The sequence below is a fragment of the Eptatretus burgeri genome, chromosome 13, assembly GCF_056783735.1.
Source record: "Eptatretus burgeri isolate ZD-2024b chromosome 13, Ebu_testis_v1, whole genome shotgun sequence".
NCBI classification, from domain to species: Eukaryota; Metazoa; Chordata; class Myxini; order Myxiniformes; family Myxinidae; genus Eptatretus; species Eptatretus burgeri.
Window position 1 is genome coordinate 48,578,904 of NC_140973.1, and position 13,622 is coordinate 48,592,525.

General features: G+C 41.8%; 1 long non-coding RNA gene across 1 annotated transcript; it reads left to right on the forward strand.

Annotated features, from left to right (window-relative positions):
- Positions 1-5,228: 5,228 nt before the first annotated feature.
- On the forward strand, positions 5,229-13,414 carry LOC147014429 (uncharacterized). The gene is made up of 3 exons (XR_015050764.1): positions 5,229-5,583; positions 6,428-6,462; positions 12,957-13,414. It is a non-coding gene; the product is annotated as an uncharacterized LOC147014429 (long non-coding RNA).
- The last annotated feature ends 208 nt before the right edge of the window (positions 13,415-13,622 follow it).

A 13,622-nucleotide genomic window follows, 5' to 3' on the forward strand; every position in this document is an offset into this window, starting at 1 on the left:
TTCTTATGGTCGGCATCCATCTCCTGGCAGAATAGCCTGAATAACCTAGTGTTGAGGGTGCTCGATTTGATGCGATTCACCATTTTTACCACTTCTGAGAGCACGCTCTGCAAGGTTTCTGGCAAAGTACGAGAGGCGAGTGCTTCTCAGTGAATCATGCAGTGTACCATGGAGGTCTGAGGAGCCACCTCAAGCAATTTAGCCTTGAATCCAGAACGCACTCCTAACATTGCTGGCGCGCCGTCTGTTGTAGAACCGAGCAACTTTCCGAAGTCCAGATCATGGTCACGATAAAACTGCTCTACTTTCCAAAAAACAACTTCGCCTTTGGTGGTGGCCTCCAATGGTTTGATGAGCAGAGGTTCATCGACAAAGCTATCAGCCTTGATGAAGTGGACCCAGACGATGAGTTGCGCGTACGATGCGACATCAGTGGACTCGTCCAACTGTATGGCGTGCCACGGCGATTCCTTGATCTTCTGTACGACCTGAGCCATTACGTCCAGACTCATATCTTCAATTCTGCATTGGATGGTGTTGTCAGAGGGGTATAACTGCCAGTTTCTTTGCCGCTTCCTCCCCAACCATCAGAGAGAGATACCATGTGCTTTGCACATGGCAGCACGAGTTCTTCCGCAATGGAGTGAGGCTTTTTAGTCTTGGCAACATAGAGCGACACTCGATACGAGGCCTCTAATGCCCGCGAATTGGTCTGATGGCATGTACCCTCTCTGTCAAGACACGTATTCTTGAGTGCAAGAAGTTTCCTCTCAAAGAACGCTCTCTCCTTACCCTGATAAGGCGCATGTTTTCTCGTCAAATGCCTCTGCAACTTATTTTGTTTCATAGACTCCGTAGAAAGCACTTCGAAACAAATCACACACTGAGGCCTCTGTGCCCCACTTTTATCCACCACGTAGTAAAATCCAAGGTCCAGAAATTTATCCTTCCTGGTAAGAACGTAAGAACTGTCCTAGTAAGAACACCCTGGTAAGAACGTTCTCAAGATTTGCTGGTGGCCGGTGCTGTCATCACAAATAAGGTCTCGAGTCGTACGTGGAGATGTGAATAGACATTAATGATAGAGTCAGAGTCTGAGTCTGAGAGGCCGTGGATCAAACCACTAATTTCCCGCCAAAATGAACCATCCTTCTGCGAGCCCGCACATTGGCTGGATCCCATTCCAAGCATCATGTCGCGCCGGTTCCCATACTTTGAACGAACCGTTTATATTATATCCCGTAAAAGCGAGCACTGATCGAAAATAGACAATTTTTTTTTGCTGCAAGCGGACGCCCGCGACCCCACCAAATTTGCTCGGCGACCCCACTTGGGGTCGCGCCCCTGGGTTTGAAAAACCAAGACTTAACAGGTCATTCGGAGAAGAGTAGAAAAGCTACCACCGCTGAAAAACGGAATGCCTCAAACCGAGTTATAAAATGAGATCATAAAGATGTTGGAACAGTAAATATCTGTGAAATTTCTGGTCAACGAAATATCAAGTGTGTTGAAATTTAAAGATCATTGAATGCACATTAAGGTAATGAATTGCATTTCAAGGTTATATACAAGCTTAATTATAAACAAAATGGTGTAGGTCAAATTTAACCATGTACAAGCTGAATTATAAATGAAAAACGTTCGATTAAATTTAAATACATACATGGTTAATTTTTTGTTTTTTAGGTCCAGGTAAAATTTATCCACATACAAGGTATTATAAGACAAAATGTCAATGTCGAAATTAACTATATACCAGCCTAATTTAATTATAAACAAAAAGTTCTGGGTCAAATTTAAACGCACACTATCTTAATATAGCCTGGTGTTGGCTTAGTGGTTAGGGTGTCGGCTTGGGATCCCAGGGTCCTGAGTTCAAGCCCCGTTGGCTGCTGAATTAACACCAGGGGGTTGACTCAGCCTGTCATCCTTCCGAGGTCGGCGAAATGAGTACCAGTGTACTGGTCCCGGTGTATGCCCCGGTTAGAATAGGTGTACCATATCCCTGTGTGTCGTAAGAGGCGACCAGGGTTGGCGTCAGGAAGGGCATCCGGCCATAAAACATTGCCTCAAGAAAAAGCCAAACCCCTGCACAGCAGGGAAAAATGGCTGTAAAAAACTATCTTAATATACAAATATATCCATTCCAAATTTGAACACATAAAGCTTATTTGTAAACAAAAATGTCCAGGTCAAATGTAACCACATACAGTATTAGGTTTTATTTCTGAATCTCCCGTCTTTGGAGCCACATTCCAGAGGCTGTTCTCTCAATTTTCCCTCCAGAACTTCATGTAAGCAGTGCACCACTATATCTTATTATCCCCAATTCTAACCCATGATTTTATTACCCCCATTAACTATTCTTAACCCAACTATCTTCCTTAATAGTTTCAGTATTTCCTTCACTCCTCCCTTTCCTCTTTTCCTGTTTGTTCATTCACTTGATGTTTGTTGCACTGTCTGATGTACCTTGCTCTTCCATGAGCCTTGCTCTGCAAGGAAAATAAAAAAAGCACATAAAACTTAATTGTAAGTAAAAATGTCCACATCAAATTCAACCATATACAAGTTTAACGAAAAACAAAAAGATCCCAGCCAAATTTAACTGCATGCATAGTTAATTATAAACAAAAAGGTCCTAGTCCAAAAACATTGACTGGACATGGTGGCATAATGGTTAGAGGGTCCTCTCTATATGCTTGGTGTTGGCTTCATGGTTCGAGTGGTGGGCTTGGGATTCTAAGCTTTGGATTCTAGGGTCCTGAGTTCAAATCCTACTTGGCTGTTGAATTAATACGAGGTGGGGTTGACTCAGCCTGTCATCTTTCCGAGGTCGGCAAAATGAGGACCAGCTTTCTGGTATCCTGCGTCGGAGTGGTGACCCGTCCAGGATTGTGCCCGACAACCCAGGAGACTGCTTAGGCAGCACCAATGCTCTGCATAGAGTATGGTCCTAAAGCCGGTATCTCACTTGTCTGCGCCAGCTCACGACAAAATGCGAACGGGGTTCTCCAAAATGTCTAGAAACGTTCGCGGTGGTTCTCAATTTCCTCGCGTGAGTCGCAGGACGTCGCTCTGGTGTCGCTTGAATTTTGAACATGTTCAAAAAATTAGTGCGACAAATTTTCTCTCAAAATAGTCACAGAGTCGTCGCGGTTGTCTCGAACTGGTCTCGAACCCTTCTCAATTTACTTTCCGTGAGTCAGAAGGTGCGACAAATGTGAGACAACTTTGTGAGGGATTGGCGACTGATGAAACTAAATTGTGACTGATTGGAGAAAAAAACTGACAATCTGTCCTGGGACCCTGAGAGCGCGACAAAACTGCGATTCAATAGAGAATATTTTCGGAAGAAATTGCGACATAACTGAGGCACTTTGTGACTAAATTGCTGTCATCTCTCTCTTGGAGGGTGGCTTCATCATCCAGCTTATAAGGGCAAATGCGTCATCACAAACATGGAAGTAGGGGATATCAGCATCACCATCTTGCAGGGGTTGACTTGCTGGCAGACCAGCTTTGTCCTGCTCCAGAGCATGATACAGTCCACACTCTGAAGATTCCAGCATCAGTCAGCACCATAGGCACCCACATACACATACATAAACTTGTAGTTGGCATCCACCAGGGCCAGCATAATGATGGAGAAGAAGCCTTTGTAGTTGTAGTACAGACTGCCAGAGTGAGGTGGAGCTTGTATCCTCACATGCTTGCCATCTATGCAGCGACAGCAGTGATGGAAGTTCCACTTGTCTGAGAATCCCTGAGCCACCTCCTTCCACTCCTCTTCTGTTGTGGGACACTTGAAGGCTGTCTCTTGGTCGTGGTCGTAAATGGCTTGGCACACCTCAGGCACAACAATAACGAGGATGTTGGGGGCAACCCGGAACCCATAGGCCAGCGACTTGTACGGATTCCCAGTGGCTAGATACCTTAGAGTGATGGCCAGCTTGAGTCCAGGGGACAGAGGCTTTCTAAAGTTGGTTGTTTTCTTCTCAAGCCTAGGGGTGAGTTCTTCCACCACGTGGTTGAACATCTCTGGGACCATTCTGACAAAGTTCCTGAAGGACTTGGCATCCCCCTCTCTAAGGTGCTTCATGAGCTTCTCATACATGCCATACTTGTGTCTCTTCAAGAGCCATTCTCTCACCCAAACACTCTTCTTTCTTCTTTCTCTTCTGGCCCTTCTTTCTCTGGCTTTGGACTTGGCCTTCTTGACCGCAGCAGCAGCAAGGAGACATGCTGCAGCCTTCAGCATGTCAGCCTGGTCCTCATCCAGGTTGAGGTCCTCATCCAGCAGGTTCTGCACTTCCTCACTGTGGTCCATCTCGCTTGACGTCTGATGACAATATGATTGCTGGAAGGGAGAGGCCTCATATATATATATATATATATATATATATATATATATATATATATATATATATATATATATATATATATGTATATGTATATGTATATATATATGTATATGTATATGTATATATATATGTATATGTATATGTATATGTATATATATATGTATATGTATATGTATATATATATATATATATATATATATATATATATATATATATATATATATATATATATATATATACATATATATATATATATATATATATATATATATATATATATATATATATATAGTCCCGATTTCTCAATTGTCACGCACAGTTGTCGTGCGACTGTCGCACGACATTTGCGCGATGGTCGCATGACTGTCGTGTGACCATCGCGCGACAGTTGCATGTGCCAAAAAAATCTCAGTTTTGTCACTTGAACATCGTGCGAATGTCGTGTGACATGTATGCGAACACCAGACGAAGCTCATCCCAAATTTCGCCAGGAGTTCGTGGGACATTCGTGCGATATTCGTGAGACATACGCAAATGTGTTTTAGTCTAAATTCAGTGTGATTCCAAGTGAAAATTATCGCTGTTTTATCGCAATTTTCTGTCTCCAACGAGTCGTGAGCTGTCGCAGCCCAGTGAGATACCGGCTTAATGGATGGATGGATGGTCCTCTCTGAGTGTGGAAGTTCAGCAATTCGTGCAACCCTGGCTGAGCCATAACAAACACAAAAACGTGCTTCCCCTTTGCTTCATGCACAGTATTTACAGGATAGAGCATGGATAAACCCAGTGAGCTGGAATTCCCATGGAGTGGTGGGGGGAGTGGGGATGGGGGTTGGTGGTGGTTGGAAGGGGAACTGGGTGGGATTTCTCCTAAATTGCCTTTTTGACTACAGGAGAAAAACTACCTACATCATAATAATGGCGTCACCCAGTATCTCTTGTGTTTGTCTAATTGTGAGTGTGTGTGGTTTGTAAGACAGCTACTCCACGAGCCTTACATCTTGTTAAAAATGGCAAATTTAACCATATACTAGCGTAATTATACACAAAATCCCTGGAGAAATTTGAACCACCTCATATTGTGTCCACCCACAGTGCTTCCCCAAAATTATTTCTATTTGTGCAGGATACAAAGAGATGTTGAATTTTCAAAAGCAAGTGCAAGCAGCCAGGAAAGATTGCTTTAGAACATCCTGTTTGCAGGAAGCCATGATTGTTGGTAAGTGACCTATAAAGATCCAATTCCTCAGTGGAGTTTTTTTTTTTCATTCTTAACCTGAGCTGGAGAAATAACTCCCAAAGTCTGTCTTTCATGTCCTTGACTTCGAAATTTATTTTGAGCTGAGGTGTTTAAAGAACACCCGCATCCTTATTTTCCACTTTGTTTAAAATTGATGTATTTTTAATATCTCAGATCAACATGTTATGAAATAGATATTTTATGAAATGGATTTTAAAAACTCCTCAATGGACTGAACATATAAGTTGAGAAGTTTTTAACATGCGTTTCATATCCAATGTTCTTTGAGTTCTTTGTTCGATACCCCACACAGTGTTCCTTCAATTTTACCTCAATTTAAATAAAATAAAGATTTTAACAATTCTTTCAAAAAAACATACGAAAGTTCAGTGCAATTGAAATAGTCCAGAAGCAGTCCCGAACACCATCCATATCCACGACCCCATTGACCCTTTATTTCAATTGAAGTACTGCAAAACCTTTATTTAAACAGTAGGTTTTTGGAAGTATTATGACAGACGATTTGTTTTTTGTAGTCATCAAGTGTATAATTAAATAGTCAAATAAATAAATAAATTCCAGGTTTTTGCCTCCATTTCCGCAGTGTCTGTGACATCACCTTATCCAATTCTGAGATATTGAAGATCCGTATATTTTACCAAACACATTACATTAGTTATTTGTGCCTATTTTTTGTGTCCTTCGTAACGTCCTTAAACACAGTAAGCTTCCTGTTTGGAATGATTTTCAGTTTTGTTTGACTGCCAGGCAGGCAGACAGAGTAAAAATATTATCTCACTCCTCTCTACGCATGTGTGATCAGGATGAATTCAGAGCTGAGGTACTGCTAAACTACAGGTGAGTTTTCCAGTTCATTTTCTGATTTATGTTTAAAACATAACAGTCAATTTACATAAGTTGTTCCTTGATCATAAACCGATTATCATGAACTGATAAAGCGTACAGATGGATGGAGGGATGGACGGACATGAACCAATTGCTTAACTCCACTTTTCACTTCGCATGTGTGAGCGGGGTAATACAGGATAGCAAGCAAAGATCATGTGAATCAATATGTCTGGTCACTGCATCTGAGGATCCTGTGCTGCCTATCCGCACAGTCACTCATGGCCCAGCCTGCTCGCCCTGGCAGAGATTCGCCCTTGTTCATGTGGCATAGTCCGACACCTTAACTTATAAGCAATTTGTAGGAATGTGTCCAATGGGTATCGGGTGAGTGCTCGTCACACTCCACATGTTTCGATGTGTCTGCTGATCATGTCACGTGCCTTCTGGTTGAATGGTTTGCATTAGCAGGAACAATCGTCTGGGTGGCAGACGGAGAGTTGTTCTTTGCGGATCAGCCGAGGATGGGCTTTGCTTTTTGAGATGCTTTCTATTTTACCGTTTGAGCTTTTGACATCAAATTTTCAACAAAGCTTGATTATGAGAATATGGAAAATACATATAAATAATTTGGTCAAATGGTCAAAAGGCAAAGTCACAAAATCGTCAATTTTCATCCAATTGACCTGATTTTTAATGAATTTGCATAATGGGTCGCTGAATTAGTTCACCAAACAAAAGCTGTAAGGTGAATGGTTTTTTTTTGTTTTTTTTTGATAAAAAGCTCAATGGTCAAGGTTGCATAAAACATCAATATATCAGTCATATCAATATGTCAGTGATCGAGAGTTAACGGTTTTCTGTCAAGGAGGTCAAAAGGCCAAAAGTCAAGGTCAAATTCGTCAATTTCCATCTGATTGACTTTAAATTTGAACAGCATTTGCATATTGGTTCAGTGAAACCGATTATTTTTGAAGTCAAAAGGTCATGGTGCCTAAAGTCGGCAATCTTTTTGTATTTTACCTCTGCCACCAAAGAAAAAGGAGGTTATGTTTTCACCCCTTTCTGTCTGCTTGTTAATTGCTGGAATCCTTTGGATTTCGGCAATTATGTTGGTCGGTTGTGTGTGTCATTCTATATGTCTGTCTGTTTGTTTGTTTGTGTGTTTGTTTACCCTGTAGCAGCCACACCGTTTCAGCGATCATGACCAAACTGGGTACAGACGTCGGCCATGGTCCAACTTAGACACTTGTCGTTTTTGGTGAGTCTCGGTCAAAGGTCAAGGTCAACATCACCGAAAAACCGAAATTCTTATTTTCACAATAACGTTCGCTGAAATGGTCGTATCAACTTCAACCCAAATCCAAAATATGCATCTTCCAATTCTGCATCCAACCATATGTCTCATTGGGGTGTCACACCAACACCCTTCTTAGCGGTTCTAGTCGAATGTCAGGGGGGGGGGATCGGGTCAAAAATTTCAAATTGCGATAAAAACGCCATTTCAAGTCCGATTGACTTCCAAGTTATGATCATGACCAAACTAAGTGCTATAACTCATTAACCAGTAGTGCTATCGACTTATAAGAACCAAATTGATTTCCAGGTTTTTGCTTTTTCAGAGATCATGGAGATATGACAAAGTTATTCTGGCAATTCCTTGCTCAACAAGCAATTTCATTTGTGTTTGTGTGAAGGATATCTCAAAAAGTTGTGGACGGATCCGGATGAAATTTTATGGACAGGTTGGGGGTGTGATAAGGATGAAATTATTAGATTTTGGTGAAGATCCGAATCCGGATCCGGATCTGATAATTTTTTAAGTGATTCTTCATCATTGAGAGATAGGGCTAAACTGATACATAGCGCGATATCTCAAAAAGTTTGGATGTATTTGGATGAAACTTGGTGGACATGTTGAGTGTTTGACAAGGAAGAATTGATCCAATTTTAGTGAAGATCGGAGTCCGGATCCGGATACGAGTATTATTTCATTTTCCAAGTGATTCTTCACCATTGAGAAATAGGACCAAAAACGATATATAGCATGATATTTCAAAAATGTATTTGGTGCGATATATTCTCGTGGATCAGGCATTACATGGTATACGTATGTGCTCTACCGAGTGCCCTTCTAGTTTTTATCCGTTTTCGTCATGTTTAGCATGTGGAAGAATAAGAAGTCCGATGGCAAAGTGGATGCGGACAGCTTTTGCATTTTCAGATGCTTTCTTGTTCGCTTTTAAATTTGTTTTCTCCATAACTGCTTGAGCGATTGGCACAAAATTTAACACAAGAGTACCTATCCAAGGATAATTTAAGAAACAACAAATTCACATGATGATTGGATGGAAAATGTGGCTATCATTCCAAAAAGTTTGCTTTCTGAACGATTAGCTTGCAGGGTGTTTCATGTATCAGGAATAAACGGCTTCGCTCAGCTTCGGCCAAATTATGTTATGTTATGTTATGTCTGGATACGAGATTATGTCTGGACCTCCATCCCTTGTTGGGAGAGCAGAAGCAGCATATCCAGGGTAGAGTGACCTGGTCTGAAACCAAATTGAAGATCGGAAATCAAGCCATTGGAGAAGAGGAAGGATTTAATGTCTGAAGCGATGATGGATTCCATAACCTTGCTGATGATTGGGAGAAGGCTGATTGGTCTGTAGTTGCAGGGATCTATTTTTGCACCTTTTTTATGCAGGGCAGTAATGTTTGCTGATTTCCTAGCAGATGTCAGATGAGAGGGTGAATAGAACAGAGAGAGGGTGAGCAAGAGCAGAAGAGCAGGTTTTTAGGACACGTGGGCTGATGCCGGCTGGACCGGTTGCAGAATCTGAGTTGAGGTTTGACAGCAAGCTCTCCACCATGTCAGAAGAAAAGAACACAGAGTCCAGGGACAGTTGGGTGTGACTGGGTAAGGTGGGTAGAGAAAGCGATGGGTTTTGGATACAAGATTTAGCTGCAAACACCGAGTTTAGACATTCAGCCTTTTCACGTGCGGTATCAACAGTGTGGCCATTTGAGGTAAGGGAGGGCATGGAGGGGGAACATACACCAGAAACAGATTTGATTAGATGCCACCAGGATTTTGAGGAGGGAGGGAGGTTTGAAAGTTCGGACTTGAGCTTAGAAAGATGTTTTTTGCCTCTCCTGAGGGTAGATACACACTTGTTCCGAGCTTTATGGAAGGAACTGAGATTACCCTTAGTTGGGTTTGCTTTCCATGAGGCAAAGGCAAGTTGTTTCAGGACAACTGCCTCGCCACAAGCTTCAGTGAACCATGGGTGGGAGGAAGGGTAGGACAACCGAAGACAGAGGGGATAAACCTGTGCACGAGGGAGAGCAAGTTTCTTTGAAATAATTCCCAGGATGAGTTGATGTTGGAGAAAGTAGCGATAGGAGACCAGTCTATAAGTTTGAGGGCCGCTTGGAGACCCTGCCAGTCGGCTTGAGTGAAATGCCAGACTCGACGGCATTTACGTGGTTCTCTGATAATAGCCAGAGAGATGGTCCGCATTGACAAGGACGTGGTCAGAAGAACTGATTGGATCGGAGGAAGAGCTGCAGACATTGTCAGGGAAATTTGTCAAAATCAGATCCAGAAGAGATGGAGTACCATTGGTTGAGATCCGATCGGGAAGTTGACCGATTGAGTCAGTTCCAATGAGTCACAGAAAGCTTTTGCTGAGGTGCCATGACAGGTGAGAGAGGTACCCACACCTAGCCAACTGGCATGATGACAATTGAAGTCACCACATAAGAGGAAGAGAGAGTTTGGATGAGAAGATAGAAGATGGTCCATGTTTTCGGATAGTGAGGTGTAGATGGAGTCATCACTGTTAGGTGGACGGTACAGTACACATATAAGCATGAGGTGGGAGTGGAGGGGAAGCTGTAGCCAGAGGTATTCCTGAGGGTGTGGGGGAGTGAGAGCAGTTCATGGAGAGTGAGGAATAGAGTCTTTGATGAAGAGAGCAACTCCTCCACCAGGACGAGGCTCAGGGCTGTCATACCGGAGAAGGGAGTAACCAGGGAGAGATACTTGGGGGTCAGACGCGTCTTGGGGGAAGAAAGTTTCTGTTAGGCAGATTATGTCTGGTTTGTCAGTGGCAACCTGTATGGAAAGATCTGAAAGGTTTGAGCGAAGGCCTCGGATATTTGAGGTCCACACTGTTAATGAAGAGGTAGGGGAGGAGGTTTTGGATGCAGGGGTTGGGAGGGGAGGGGGGAGGGTAGGACAAGGGATGAGGGGGGGAGGTAAGGAGGGTTGTTGAAAGAGTGTGGGGGATTGCAGAATAGTTAGGGGAGGGGGCTGGATGAGGAGGAGAAAAGGCTCTGTGGTGCTGGGGGAGAGGGTGGGCAAGAGAGAGGGCAGAAGGCGGTTGAGGATTTGAGTAGGTGGAGACTCCAGTCTTTTCACTTTCTCAATGTACCACGAGCCATAACGCAGATAGTTCACACAGTCAAATTCCCGAAATAGTTTCATCAGTGATTGCACAGTTTGGACATGAAGATGCCCGTTACCATCACGATCAGATGCCACAAGGTTCTTTATGAGCCCAACCATCTCTAGAAAGATACACCAGTACTGGCACAGCTCTGACCTTGCAGACGCAGACTTCTTGAACTCTAGATAGGACTACTTTCGCTGACTTTCAGAAGAACCGCTGGGATTGAAGCTTCTTTTGACGCCATGATGTGAATATTTGCAAAGATAAGGTGTCAAGTTAGTCATCAGTGATTATGCTTGCCTGGCGTATTTACTTTGACAACTTTAAAGCACATACATATTAAGACAGACCTGCAACCTCACAACATAGTGTAGGTAGACCCCCAAAAAAAGAATTTGAAATTTGAATTTGAAAATTCAACTTTGAATGGTTTTTACAGTAACCTAAAATTAATATTTTCTGACCAAAAAATGTCTGATTACATCAAAATGGTCATTTTAACAGGGGTATTTTTGAGTTATTGGGGGTAATTTATGATAATTTCACATTTTTTTCAAAATGGCCACCAGAATGAAAATGTCCAAAGAGTGAAATGTCTACCCAAATTCATTTATTTCATTAGCTACTGTAGAACCTTTTTCTGCAGTAAAACTGGATGCACAACCACTTTTTTTTACGGATAGGTAGCCTGCATCCTGGACTATAAGTTACACATTGTTGTTGTGCCTTCCAATCCAAGACAGAGACTTACTGCAGACAATGAGTCTTACTGGAGAGTTTCTTACTCTGCGCATGCATAAACGCGTTCATCAGGTTGTTGTGTATTGTGGTTTTATTATTTTTTTTTATGTATGGGAGCAATACCCAACAGAGATTGTCACTTCCTTCCGTTGCAATCATTGTAATTGCTTCAGCCATTGTCATGTTAGGCCGGATTACATTTATAGACAATTCGGTGGATGGACAATTCAGTAATTTTTCGATCTCTCGATTTGGGACTTAAGCGATGTATTCGGGTGTCTTTTTAATTATTGTTAGTTCTATGAAAAACATTCACAAATAAAAGGTATGAGTTTACCCTACAGAAGCTTTTCGGCATTTCATTTTGTACACATTTGGTGGGGCGGCCATTTTTTTCACACGCCTCCCTACATGTGGAGTACTACCATACTCCGTGATGAGAGTAGTGTAAATCTGAGCACACACATTCATACTCCATGGGGTAGGACCAATTTTGGGCTATTTGGCACCATACAGCGTCACAAAGTTTATTTTTATATTTTGCTTGTACTATATCTTTTGCTTTTATATGGTATTGATGACACTGAAGAAATCAATAAATACTGTTCTTACAAAACACTTGGGACGATCTAAGTGATGATGCAGCCTTTGGAGATAAACAAGCATCGCAACCTCAACACCTACTGTATATTATTCTGATATGTATACAAATTGAGATTGGTCAAACAAGACTAATTGACAAATGAAAAATTTCAACAATATCCTTTCAAAACACTTCATTAAAATAGTTGTCAAGGCAACTGGATGGTAATCATTGTGTAATGTCAGTTGCTAATGATTTACAATACCATTGATGTTCTGAGCGGATGTTCTGGGTGGAGCTCAGAACGGATGCAGATGCATTCTGGGAAGCCAAAAGCTTTGACTCTCTGTGAAGCTCACATTGTGTGTGAAGCTTGTACTATGTTGTGAGGTTCCTATCGAGCCACGAGACCATTGGTGTGACCAGGCTCAGTCTACATTTTATCTACATACGTACAGGCACTTCTCATTCAGGAAGATTAAAGTGGTCAGTATATCTCTCTTTGTAGCTGATTGTAAGACTTTATGCAATAAAAAGATTGTAATGTATTTTGTCCCTGTTTTCATGTGAACGCATTGCACGTCAGGTACATTCGTGCCATTTGCTTAAGGTATTTCAATGGCATTTGAGGTCTGTTTCCTTTGATTTCTTGTATTTGATTTATAGTGGAACTGTAATGCATTTCTGAGGTATTGTTGTCACAAAACAACATCATTCCTTTACAGTTTCACAGAGCTTTTCGGAGCTTTCACGGAGCTTCTTTGGGAATGAATAAACCACTAAAGGCTTCTGTATGAACACTACTCCTTGCGTCTATATCTGCGTATGACATCCAACGAACCTGCGACGCTACGATTACGAAACCCCCAACGGTAGATTCGCGCTTGCTGCCGTTACACATTGAACTCACTTGGTTTTATTACTTTTGGAAAATAAACTGGAATGATAATTGAACATTCCCAATTTTGGGAATGAGATCATCATCAAAATTAATTGATTAAATACATGCAAAGAATGGGACAAGTAGGTGAGTACATAGTTTCAAAACCTTATTGAAATATCATCTGGGCCAGTGGCCTTGTTTACCTTTGTCTCAGCAAATACATTTCGAATCTCATCAACATTCACTGCAACACTCTCATCTGAGCCCTGAGTAGAATCATTCTCAAGTTTGAAATTGTGAACATCAAATCTACAATAAAATCATTCAGATTATCAACAAAGGCTTCAGTGCAGTCTGCTATTGATTTGTTCTTGTATCCAATCAGTTTGCATTTTGTGCAAAGCAACACTGGAATTATTTCCTTTAAAATTCTGTTTAACTGATTTATAACCTGCCTTCGACTTTAGCTTGCCCATTTATTTATTTCCTAATATCCTTCACTTGAGAT